Genomic DNA, 12,586 nt, shown 5'->3' on the forward strand with positions numbered 1-12,586 from the left:
GTTGGTTAATGCTTTTATTCCACGACGAAGTTGGAATTATTTTGCTGAACATTTTCTTTGTATGTGCATGCATTTTACAATTGATTTGCTGTGTTTGATTTGTGATTCATCAATAACCCCGCCGTGGGTTACCGCCTTATTTCTTTTCATCTTTTTCCCTGCTTCCCCCCTTCTCTCTTTTCGCGTCTTCTTATCAATTTAATCTTTTTTTTGTCCGAGCTCAAGTCGCGGGCTTTGCTTTAAACTCCCAGTTAGCTGCCCCCCTCTCGAAGCGAGGCATTATCCTATCAGCGTAAGCGTGGTTACGTCATTAGGACCTCCCCTCATACGTCATCGTAGCAGCCATCTTGGGAGGGTGACGTATATCTGAACTGTAGGTAGCTTAGCTGAACTAGCTTTGTGTAAGACATCAAAGCGTCCAGTGAGATTCCCGAAGCTGTTCTGTCTATCAATGCTGATACGTGAAATGCCGGTGTTTCGAGGGCGGTGTTAAACAACTTTGAGTTAAGTTAAGATCTGCTAACCGCTCATTTTAATCCATTGTTTATTTTGTTTTGTTCTTTATTTCCACATATATATTTTGCATGTTTTAGTTTAGTAATGAGTAAGAATCCCAAAGTTGTCTGAATCAGAGAATTACTGTAACAGGGAATTGCTTTTGGTTCAATAAAACCACGACTGCGGAATAGACATTGTTTTGTGTTCAGTCCAATTCACAGTTACATGGTTATTCAGAAATCAGAGCTAACCTCCTTTGGAGTTAACATCTGATATTAATACAGAGACAATATCATTGGATGGTGATAAGGAATAAGGATTTAAACTCTAATTGCAGTTACATTGGGGTTCTCACAGCCTGCTGGATAAACCTGGTCGGTTAACAGTCCGACCTGATCATTTATTCCAGCATAAATGAGTTCGTAACAGCAAGTTAACTAATGCATTAGTGGTATAAATACTTATAAGCTTATAGCTAACATCACCACCATTTGAACTATATTTGTTATAGCGAAATTTTGAGTTGAATGATTTATTATTTAAATTATAATACCAAATTATAATTAATAATAATAATAAGCATATTCAACCAGCTTATGGCATAACATGTTGAAATAACGGATATGTTCATCTTTTTGCCATTGTTCACCAATTCTTCTAAAAAATTAATTGACACTGATTATCTTGTAGGTGTTTAATTTGTGCCAACCTCTCTTTATATTAACCACATAGGCTATATAGAATGGAAAATTAGAGCTGGATATACCAAATTTTGATACAGAATAAATGATTTCTTTCATTATGGAACACCTTTAAACTATAAGTAACATTTCTGACAGCACAACATACAGTTGCCTCTGAAAGATTTTCTGCGTCTCCTACGTTATTAAAAAACTGCCGTTGGCATGACAATGAAGAGCAACACAAAGAAATTGTTCAGAACTGAGAGTGTTCCTTCGTTGTCTTAGAAAAGTGATGTGCGGCTGAGGCTATTGAAATAAATCATCTGATGAACAAATTATTTTTTTGAATAAAAATTTGTAAAACGAAAAAAAAAAAAAAGCCTGTGCACAATAATCCTCATTCACAACAGGTTTACTTAGAGGTTATTACGTTATGATACAGGTTCACACTATTTATTGGCTGTATCTAAAAAAAAAAAAAATCAAAGATATGTCAAATTCAAATGAAAATATAAAATACAATGCAACATACAGTGACTTAAACTGTATTATTGTGCATACTGGGTCATCAAATCAGTGTCAGTTAAGTCTGTCAACTAGGTTGCCTGTAGTGATTTTTAAGGTCCAGCAGGTGTCAGTATTGAGTGACACAGTATCGGCGCAGTATCAATACAGTTTGGCAATGTGTCGAAACGCTTAATGCTTCAAATTAAATGTGTAAGTGCTGTCCATGTTAGATGTTTCTATCACTTTCTACAGTATGTATTTTTGCATTTTAATAATTTCATATTTACTTTGTTCTTTTATGTCAGAGCCTCCACGGGAGCCACTAGAACATGGGGAAAAAAGTGAAGTACAAGAATAATCTACAAAATGGTAGCCTTTAATTATTATACTGTATTTTAAAAAGCAACTTCTTCCTCTTTTCAAAAAGCCACTGTTAAATGATGTGTTTTCCTGTTTATAACAGCCACCAAGAAAAAGGCTGAAAAAAACAGGTTCTTTTCACTTTTGTTGCATGAGGCATGTTTCACCCTTTCTTTTTCTTTCACAAAATGACACAGGGTACCATCCGTTCCCTATATAAACAGCATCTTCCACAAAAAAATTGTATTTTGACCTGAAAAAACACACATTAAGAGCAGAAAATGGAACTCCACAACTTGAAAAAGAGAAAAATTGCACTAGAGATCGAGTTGCTTCAAAAGGACCTTCAGAAGTTCTAATACACTATTTGACAGTAGTATTGCTGACTTTACATAACTATCTCTTATTGCAGGCAAAAGATGACTTGCTGTCTTTTTTTATAAAGAATTGTTTAAATAAAATGACAGGAAGTATAATCCTAGATTTCTTTTTAGTCCAATTACCAAACTTACACAGAGTCATAGCTTTGTTGATCCATCTACTATCTCAGCTGTCAGTAGTAATGACTTTATGGGATTCTTTACAAATAAAATGTATTCTAATTGTCAGGATGGAGCTTGTAGGCTGCAGTCTGAGCCTTGCTGCCTCTCTCCCTTCCCTGCTCAGAATGATTGTTGCCACCTGTCAGGCTGCAATCAACCTCCAACTGCTCCCACCTGGATCCACCCTTATTTATACTCACCTCAGTCTGTTCTTGCTCGCCGGTCCGTAGTGTTCTTCTCCTGCTCAGTCTCTGCAAGAACCCTCTATCAGCTCATGTTCCTGTTTTGTTCCATCAGAAGACTTCACTTCAGTTTTGTTCCAGCCAGCCTCAACCCTAGACATGCTTCTGTTCCTGCTCAAGTTCTCTTCTCCTGTTTACGACTCCCGGGTTCCGTTCTGCTCAAGTTCTGCAACTGTTCCATGGTCTCAAGTTCTGCAGCAGTTCCACGGTCTCAAGTTCTGCAGCAGTTCCACAGTCTCAAGTTCCGCAGCTGTTCCACGGTCTCAAGTTCCGCAGCTGTTCCACGGTCTCAGGTTCCGCAGCAGTTCCATGGTCTCAAGTCCTCCGCTCCAGAGTTCCCTCCTGGTCAGTCACCCCACACTCCTCCTATCAGCCAGTTTCTGCACCTTCATCTCCGTTCATAAAAGACTCTGGTTCCTCTCGTCATCAATCTTCCACCCTCTTCAATAAACTCACTTTAAGAACTAGCTCTGTGTGTGCGTGCTGTGTCCGGGTTCATCCAAAGACAAATCATGACACTAATAAATTGTTCATTGGCACCCTCCCAAAAATAAGTCACAGAATGGGATTCATTTCCACTTGTTGTGCAATTATACACTGTTTAAAGTTAATGTTTCATAAATAACTCTCTGTCTGTTAAGTATTGTCTGGTGTTGATCAGCTCTTAAGCTGATATCAGGACAATGGTTGAAAGGGATGAATTTGAGCGATTCGAGCGATCTTTTAACAGCAAAACCTGCACACACATAGAATAAAAGGAGTGACAACTTCTTTTCAAGTTCAAGAATTTAACAACAGAAATAAAATGAACATCACTATGTAATGCTGTTTACCTGAATTAACACAATATTCGATTAATAAATCCTCTCTACTAGGCTAGTGAAACTTAACTAAACTACTAAGCAAAATGAAGATAAAATGAAGCTAAACTAAGGAACTATTTACATGCAAAGACAAACAAAAGTGGTTGATCATAATCAGATTAATTCAGTGAATCCCTGTTCACTACAGATCTGATTTCAAAAGCATGGAATGGAGTTAAAACATCTGCCATGTAGTTCAATCCATTCACAATGCAAAGCCCAAGTTAAACAAAACATTATTTGTTGAAATAATATTCTGAGGACCAGTTTGTCCTGTAAAATCATTTAATTCAGAATCGCTTGCCTCTGTTTATGCGATTCTACCTCTGCCCGCTAGGGGGCGCTACAGCGATCGTCGCTAACCTGGTTAAAATCTATAGTTATCAAAATTGTCTTGAAAACCGGCATTAATATACCATATTGATGCGGGAATAAGGCTCATAACATCATCGGAGGATGGCGGAGTAGAACAGTTACGCTTTATGCTTTAAAACGAACTCCTTTTGAAAGGTCCGAAACCGGATGTTAGCAAGGCTAATAGCATGTTTGGCTAGCGCGAGCTACCGGTTAGCCCTTTTGTTCTAAACACCACGGTTTACAAACATTTCCCAATAAACCTTTTACTTCACCCTCAGTTCACTGCCCAATCTGTTGGTCGCCTCGTGTCAGTTCTGTCCACTTTGGCCATTCCAGGAAGGAGCATTGAAGGAGGGAAGTTCTTGGTTTCTTCTTGGCAGGCTAGCGCTGAGCTCTGTAGCATCATGAGCTAACCCACAGCGTGTGGAGGGATGGCTTGGGGTTTCTGCGGCCTAGCAGAAAACACGCATGTGTGGTCGGGACCGATGTCCATTTGAGCAAGGGTTTTTCATCTCGGCATACATCGGGGTTCGTTTCTTGTACAGGCTGAGGGATAAATACACACAGAGCTGTTTCACATACAGGATCTTTGCCCCTGCCTCTGATTGTGGGGTTAAGACAGCAACTTAGCTCTGTGGTTGCCTGGACATGTTCCCCAGGCGATGAGAGTGCTGGCAGTTGAGTCTAGCAGACCCTGGATCAAGCGTGGCTGCTCTGGTAATCTCCCTCAGCTGCTGGCTGGTGTGTTGGTGAGGCCTGACCAGGCCTCAAGGTCCAGGCATTCTTTCAGGCCTGTGTATGGCTCCTGCAGGGCCTTCCGTCACATGGCTGCGAAGAAAGGAGACCCCCCCCCCTCCTTGGGAGCTGGTCATCTCTTGAGGAGTGTGTGGAGAAGTCGAGAGCAGAGAGAAGGAGAGAGGCGAAGAGAGCCTTTGTCTGTGGGAGGAAGTTTTTTATCTGTAAGGCGGGTTCTCAGCAGGACCACCCGGAGTGAAGAAGGGACGAGTGAGAGAGGGGGAGAGACAGGCTTCTCCTGGCCCCCCCTTATCCTTTGCAGCAGGAGTGGACTTTCTTTGATGAATCATCCACTGTTCAGGATTCAATCTGTGTTACTATCATCATGGCATATTATGGCACAACACACTGTTATGGGACAACGTGGCACAGAGGTTAGGGATTTCGTCTTGCAATTGGCAGGTTGCCGGTTCAATCCCCTGCTCTGTCTCTCTCGTTGTGTCCTTGGGCAAGCCACTTCACCCGTATTCCCTGCTGGCGGTGGTCAGAGGGCCCGGTGGTGCTGGTGCATGGCAGCCTCGCCTCTGTCAGTCTGCCCCAGGGCAGCTGTAGCTACTAACATAGCTCTCCACCATCAGGATGTGAATGGGTGAATGACTGAACTGTAGTGTGAAGCGCTTTGGAGGTCGTCAAGACTAGTTAAACCGGTTACACAGGATCCCCGGGGGACACGGTCGAATGCTTTCTCCAGATCCACAAAGCACATGTAGACTGGTTGGGCAAACTCCCATGCCCCCTCCAGAATCCTGCTGAGGGTATAGAGCTGGTCCAGTGTTCCACAGCCAGGACGAACACCACACTGCTCTTCCTGAATCCGAGATTCGACTATCCGATGGACCCTCCTTTCCAGAACCCTTGAATAGACTTTACCAGGGAGGCTTAAGAGTGTGATTCCCCTGTAGTTGGAACACACTCTCCGGTCCCCCTTTTTAAATAGGGGGACCACCACCCCAGTCTGCCAATCCAGGGGAACTGCCCCCGATGTCCACGCAATGTTGCAGAGCCGCGTTAACCAACACAGCCCCACAACATCCAGAGCCTTAAGGTACTCCGGGCGAATCTCATCCACCCCTGGGGCCTTGCCACCGAGGAGCTTTTTAACAACCTCGGCAACCTCAGCACCAGAGATGGGAGAACCCGACCCAGAGTCCTCAGGCTCTGCTTCCGCAACAGAAGACGTGTTGGTGGGATTAAGGAGGTCTTCGAAGTATTTCGCCCACCGAAACACAACGTCCCGAGTCAAGGTCAGCAGCACACCACCCCCACTGTAAACAGTGTTGGTACTGCACTGCTTCCCCCTCCTGAGACGCCGGACCAGAATCGCTTCGAAGCCGTACGGAAGTCTTTCTCCATGGCCTCTCCGAACTCTTCCCACGCCCGAGTTTTTGCCTCAGCGACCAGCCGAGCCGCCTGCCGCTTCGACTGCCGGTACACATCAGCTGCTTCCAGAGTCCCACAGGCCAAAAAAGCCCGATAGGACCCCTTCTTTAGCTTGACGGCTTCCCTCACCGCTGGTGTCCACCAGCGGGTTCGAGGGTTGCCGCCGCGACATGCACCGACAGCCTTGCGACCACAGCTCCGACTAGCCGCCTCAACAATACATAGTGCTTACAATTAATGGACAGCCAGTTACTCTTTTATGCGATTCATTGGGCCTATAAAACATGTATAAAAGATAATCTAGGGGTAAAGGCATCTAAAATGTCAATTTTTGTAAAATCAGCAAATGGTCAAACATCCCAAGAATGGATGTTAAAAGCAATAGAAATAAAGGACCCTCAAACAGGAAATAAGGTTGTATGCTCCTGTAGTAATGTCACCAACTTGCCCCATTAATCTGTTAGGATGGGACTTAATGAAAAATTAGGCATTGCAGTTTTCCCAACGCAGGATGGAATGAAAGCTGTCCATGTAAAACATGTAATGTCGCTGCAACTATGCACTATCTACTGTCTCTGCTCCAAATAAAAGAGAAAAGCAAACTTATGCATATTGCTAGAAGCACCATGTCAAATCCAGAGGATCAAATTCCATTAGCTGATCTACAAACCACTATGAATGTGTGCTTAACTCCAGATGAAAAGTTTGCAAAACAGTTTCTGAAACAGGAAACTACAATTGTGGCTACACAAAATATGTAAACAGATGGGAGTTCATTTGCAGCAATACTGTATTTTCTTTATTGCCATAAAGACAAACCTTGAAGAGAACATATGATAGTCTTGGATAACAATTTATCAATTTCCTGAAAGTTGTCAAAATCTAAAACAATTTCAGAAGTTTAATGGCAGAACCTGAAATCATCTGGCACAGTCTTCTGATATTTTATCCTCAGAACCAGCTAAAGGCTTTCATTAAAAAACATATGAAGAGTATTTTTTAAACACTGGTGCACATTTCAGACTTGTAAAACCATGTTTTATCTTAAAATTAAGTAAAACATTAACAACAGCTGGACAAACATGCAAACCCGTCATCACCTTACAGCGTAACCTTTCACTGTCACATTCGTGATCATTTAAGAAACTCCAAAGGTTGGAGCTTGCAAAATTCCCTCCATCATGTATATTCTAAAAGCGTTGTAGGAGGAGTGCAGCGACAGATACAACAGGACAACAAAACAAGTATTGGCTTCTGGGTAAATTGTCTTGGTGTCATGCAGAAACTGGATTTCAGGCTGGCAGGAAAAGACAAGTGGAGGGATGGCAGAGGCTCCAGAGATAAACATCGAGAGAGAGGGGTGGACCATCCTCCTCTTCTATAAGACACAATGGAAGAATACGACTGTTAGGCATGGAAAACATACCCCTGATATATTGTACAAAGTAATTTTAAATTTATGGCAATTGACTAAAATGCAAAAACAGACCTTCAATGTCAATCAGCCAGTCTCTCCAAAAGCAGACCAACTGGTTCTCCAGAACTCGCTGGTTGCTGCCCTGAGCAGAATAGACCACTGTGGCTCATGTCCCTGGCAGTGAGGGCTCTCTCCTCACACACGGACATGTCAAGAACAACAGCTGGGTTTTTCTGGAGCTCTTTCAGTAGCCCCAGAATCTTGAAGCCCTCTGCAAACCCAAGAGGCAAGGCAAGTTTATTTCTACAGCACATCTAATGTACAAGACAATTTCTACAAAAACCTTAAAGCAAGGTACAGAGGACATTAAAAAAGTACATATAAAAAACCAAACATGATTAACAAACAATTTCTTAAAGGAGCAATAAGCGATATTTTGAAACAAGGTTGTGCTTGAGCACTGTCTGTAGACCAAAACATTCATGGGTGCATTCAAAGGCTGCCTGCACCGCGGAGTGGTGACCACTCTGCATTTCTCAGCGTATTATTAGCATGGTGGACCGCCAGGCTAATATTAACTATGGACCTGAGAACAGGTGGGTCTTTAATCTGGATTTACATAAAAATGTTTTAACTGAGTCTGGGAGTTTTTTCCAGACTTGTGGAGCATAGAAGCTAAATGCAGCTTCTTTAAGTCTGCTTCTGACTATGGGAACTGATCCAGATTGCATCCAGATGACCTAAGAAGTCTTAGAGATTTATATTGGATCAGAAGGCCACTGATGGATCCTGGTCCTAAAACATTCAGAGCTTTATAGACCAGCAGCATAACTCAAAAGTCTGTCTTCTGACAGAGAGGGAGTGTGATATTTTATTATTGGCCTAATCCTGCTTCGCTACTAAAGGCCCATTTTTACCCCGGTTTAAGATTTGACAATAAAATAAGGAATCATTGATCAAAGGTAGAACGGTTCAAATACATATTTAATTCATAGAAATTAAATATGGAGACAGAGTTACATACCATTACAAGATGTTGTTCTCACCGGTGGATAAGTCTATCTGTCTGAAGTAAGTTTTACCAAGACATTCCTTTTATTAACTTTAAACTCCTCCTGCATGGCTCAGAGGTAGGATGACTGACCCCCTCTCCTGCTGACCACCCCCTCAGGGCAATAAAACTCCATGTTTATCTTACGCTGGAGCAGGAAAGGACAGACCCCCCTCTGCTTTCCTCAGTAATCCCAACTAAGATATATTTTTAATTCTCAACAACCCCTCTGTTTTGATCCCTCAAGGATCAAACCAATAACTAGGCTAAACTAAGTCCATGTCTTGAAACCCTTAAACAAAATGTAAATAGTAAGATGTAATATTGTAACTCACTGTCCCCTCTGTTGGCGACTTATGAAATCAAATGAAGTTCAAATGTTCCCCTTAAATGTAAAATAACCCAAGTATAAGCTAAAAAGCTACTAAACCTATCTGAATCTCTAACCTACTAGAATTAAGAAAAGTAAGCACCTTTATCCGAGAGGTGCAAGGCTAAGATAAATGTGCAACTACCAAAAACTATTATATGATCTAAATATGACTTTAAGAGTCCTAACCTAGATTAACAAAATGCTTCTTAGAAATAAAGATAACCCATGAAAGCACTACACTCAGATCAAACCACAGAATAAAAAACAGATTTTCATGCAATGCAAAACCAAGATTCTAACGATACTAATATTGAACACCTTATGAATATGGAACTTATAAGACATATGCAGTGGTTACAAAACTCTCATTTTCTTTTTTTCTTTTACACAATGCATTCAATTGTTGTCATGATGTCTTGCATCTCGAAGATGTCTTCTTCTCGCCTTTAAAGAAGATGGTGTAAAGAGTCAGTGTTCCAACCGCGGTCTCCACAGAACTGTATGTTAATCTTTATTAAAAATAAAAAACGAAAACAAAATAAAATTCCAGCTGCCCCTCCGTGGGTGGCTCTGCGAGATAAGTTGTTCCGGTGATGTCTCCCTGGAACCCTCTGGTGGCTGGTACACACGGCTCCTGGAGTCTGATGGGCCCCTGACCTCTGGCCCACCACATCTGCTTGTCGATAACCTTAGCGTGCACTCCGAAGTCGGGGGTGAGTGGACTTCCGTCACATTTCTCCTAATTTTATGTCTCCTGAAACTTACACGACAACCGTTTAGATATCAAATGTTGTGTGCTACCTGTAATTCCGGAGGTTGACTTCTAGTCCCGAAAAGCTCCTTTCAGTCATACGGAATCATATCCTGTAATGAAATTAACTGAACACTCCCACAAGAAAACACTTCACAGCTTTTTCACCCCATTTCCAATTTACGTCTGTGCACAGAACTATAGTCAATTGTGTTTAGAATTCTCCCCATTAATCTGAACCAACCTTCTTGTTGTTTCCCCTCCAGCCTATGAGAAACCTATTTTAGAAATGTAATAGTTAATGAGACACTTTATCGCAATTCCTCTTTCCTGACGCTGGGCCTCTGATTGTCCTGCAAAAGAATGCCTGCACAAAAACTTTATACCTCCGGTGGGAATCGCCATGTCTGTGGAATCCAAAATTAGTTAATTTAATTTGAAATCAAAGTACATTTTCCTGTAAGAATGTCAGAATGTTCTCTGGATTAAAGATTAAAGATTACCATTCAGCACTCCACTCCACACAAAACCTTTCAGCAGTCACCACACCTCACTTCTGTACCATTTACTCAGATGTCTATGCTGTAAAAAAGTTCCTATTTTTAATCTGAGAGGAAAAGCAAACCCTCATTTTGTTTTATCCAGTTGTTACAAATCCTGATCCAGTTTACTGCAACAGATATACGTGGCTTTGAATCCTACCTGACACACCAATGATTTTAAAGTAAACTAATATGCAATAAGTTACCCTCTGTTTATCTCTGTTTTATCCATTTTTTGTAGTTTATGTAGTTTTTCTGTTTAATTTAACATTCACTTTATTGTCCTGCTTAAACTGTTTAAGCCTTTTTCCAAGAACCCCCTCATATAATCTATCTTTAGCAGATTCGTGGTGTCTGACACTCCGCTAATTAAATGTAATTTACAGTTCTGTTTTGGGAGTCACTTAACAAACATTCCGGAGAGCCATGGGTAAGGTCTTTTGTGGGGGTTTCTTTTTGTTTAAACAACCGTTATCTGATTTACAACGCAGTTACATACCTCCGTGGTGTCCTGCACAAGAATCCTTCCCTTAAATTACTTGTGCCAAGGGTTGATATAAAGTTTAAGATCTGAATAGCTTTACAATATAGTGTTATCATATAAATGTTTATGTCATATCCCTCTGCTTGGAACAAAATTAATTTTGTTACAAAACATTAACAAAGAATAGTATTGGTCACCACAGGGAATCAATTAACTGCAAATAATTATCTGAATTGAAGTATGAAAAACACTGCCCTATATCCCGGATTCGGATCAAAACTTAATGCAATTTCATAATCCCACAAATCTACAAAAAGTCCATCAAAAGTTGTATAAGATCAGTGTACCCATTGAAATAATAATTGTAAACTAATATGCTCACAGCAAGTTGATAGTATGAGAATGCTGAGTGTTCCAAGGTACTTACACACTGATAAAATATTGGGTTTTACCTGAATAAAACACCTGGTAACTGCAAAGTCTGGTGGAAATCTGATAAGTTTTAGCATGCAACAGTTATATTGTACAATAGAAAAATCTCAATACTTAAGAGCTATTTAAGAAATAGCCTAACAGATCCGTTTAACCTAAAAAGTGTATCTCTGCAATGAATAGGAAACAAGACGTCTCACCCAAATCACCCCTTTGCCTGCTAGTGAGAGGCCCCCTGCGTCATAGAAGCTGATAAGAACTTCCAGTCTGTAAATTTATGACATGCAGCTGTGAGCTTGCAGCATCACAGAACCCTAAATGTGAAAAATATCCCCACCCCAGTGGATTTTCTGCTAATAATTGTGATGGTAAAATACACCTTCTGCTGTCAATTATGAGCAATACGGTCCTGGACATAATAGAATTAAAACTCATGTTTAAAAGGAACATATCAGTTATATAGTAAAAAATTTGAAGAGACAGTAGTATATTTTTCAAAACCGCAAACCTGTACTGCTGGTATTTGCTCAATCGGCTGCCTTAAGAAGTTATTACCTGCACCAATCCATTTACCTTAACAAAAAGTCTGTTATCAGTCTGTGGTCCTTGAGATGGACTGGACTGACATGTACAGCAGATCAGGCAGAAAGAGATTGGAGTTTAGACTTCGCACTCACAGCTTCCATGTATGGAACTCCACATTTCGTCCCCCATGTGTTGCAGTGATTCGCTGTCGATGCACCTCAGTGACAAAGTTCTGGTCCACGACTCAGAAACTGGATGAGACATTCAACTCCAGTGTATGCAGACAGTCATTTTTCCTTGACAGCTTACGATCTGTGCTGTTCATAGGCGTTGGCCATTGTTCCAGGGTGAGGAAACATTGTTCATGGGAGCGTTATCCCCTTTCTGGGGCACTGACCTTCTTGAAGGTGAGGTGGTATTGGGACTTCTTGCCAGGATTTAGTGATGTGAAACAGTCCTTGGCCCAGTGTCCAGCGTAAGCAACTGTCCCAGATGTGATGGGTGCCCCACGACACACATATCGGCTGTAAATGCTCAGTTTTATTCTTCCAACCCCAAATCGGCACTGATCTGCGTCCCATGTCAGACGTGTCCATACTCCAGAACGAACAGACCTGTAACAAAATTAAGATAGAAAAAGAAAAACAGGGGGGAGGGAGCTCCCCCACCTTAAATTAAAATAGAGACAGTTCTCAATGGAATCAGCTGCTTACTCTCACTCCTTCCTATATTGTTTTCCAATAACTGTAATTTTACCAACTTTTAGTAATTAACAAACTCAAGC

At 41.3% G+C, this 12,586-nt stretch overlaps 1 long non-coding RNA gene across 1 annotated transcript; it reads right to left on the reverse strand.

Moving 5' to 3' along the window:
• Positions 1 to 6,963: 6,963 nt before the first annotated feature.
• On the reverse strand, positions 6,964 to 8,707 carry LOC118556910. The gene is made up of 3 exons (XR_004927481.1): positions 8,669 to 8,707; positions 7,717 to 7,915; positions 6,964 to 7,605 (listed from the first exon to the last, which is right to left on the reverse strand). It is a non-coding gene; the product is annotated as an uncharacterized LOC118556910 (long non-coding RNA).
• Between the last annotated feature and the right edge of the window lie 3,879 nt (positions 8,708 to 12,586).

The sequence above is a fragment of the Fundulus heteroclitus genome, chromosome 21, assembly GCF_011125445.2.
Source record: "Fundulus heteroclitus isolate FHET01 chromosome 21, MU-UCD_Fhet_4.1, whole genome shotgun sequence".
Taxonomy (NCBI): Eukaryota; Metazoa; Chordata; class Actinopteri; order Cyprinodontiformes; family Fundulidae; genus Fundulus; species Fundulus heteroclitus.